Source organism: Sinocyclocheilus grahami, unplaced genomic scaffold (genome assembly GCF_001515645.1).
Source record: "Sinocyclocheilus grahami isolate Dianchi unplaced genomic scaffold, SAMN03320097.WGS_v1.1 scaffold1564.1, whole genome shotgun sequence".
Classification (NCBI taxonomy): domain Eukaryota; kingdom Metazoa; phylum Chordata; class Actinopteri; order Cypriniformes; family Cyprinidae; genus Sinocyclocheilus; species Sinocyclocheilus grahami.
Window position 1 is genome coordinate 1 of NW_015506743.1, and position 869 is coordinate 869.

An 869-nucleotide genomic window follows, 5' to 3' on the forward strand; every position below is an offset into this window, starting at 1 on the left:
AGCCTGAAATTTAACTGCTGGTTTTGTCTGGCCAGAGGAGAACTGATGCCCCGACTGAGCCTGGTTTCTCCCAAGGTTTTTTCTCCATTCTGTCACCGAGTCGCCTCTGGCTTGCTTAATTGGGGACACTTCATTTCCAGCGATATCGTTGACTTGATTGCACAGACACTATTTAAACTGAACTGAGCTGGATGATGACATCACTGAATTCAATGATGAACTGCCTTTAACTGAAAAAGGAGTGTTTCCTACTGTCATTTTTCATTATTGACACACTATTTTCCTAATTAAAGCTGTTCAGTTGCTTTGACACAATCTGTATTGTTAAAAGCGCTATATAAATAAAGGTGACTTTTTGAGACTGGCGATATGAGGAGTTTGATGGCTTGGGCTGCTCCCGCTCAGCAGACCCACCCCTGAGCAGGTCAGCCTTGTATGCTTGTAACACCGCCATGGTGTGCAAACATGTGCCAGCCTGACCTGCCGCCGTATAAGCTTTCCCAACCTGACTCGATGTAAGCCTAACGGGCCTGGTGGGAAGCTTCGGGGCCTTCAGGGACGATGCTGAGGATGGGGAGAGATAGCTCGCAAGTGTCCGCTCCACCACTGGCATCGCTCCATATCCCTTATCATTCAGCCCCACGATGTTCTTTTGAATAATTCGAGACAGTGGGGCTGTAAATACGGGATGAGTACGGTTTCTCCCACGATCTTGACACCTCAGCATGGAGATCGGGGGGAAACGGAAGGTCCCGTCGTGAAGGCTGTGATCTGGATTTCAGAAAACGCTCGTCTAATTACTTTTAGGACGAGCGTCCTGTTTCTCGGCTGGCCAAACAATATTTTATTTTGGCTACTGCACGAATCAC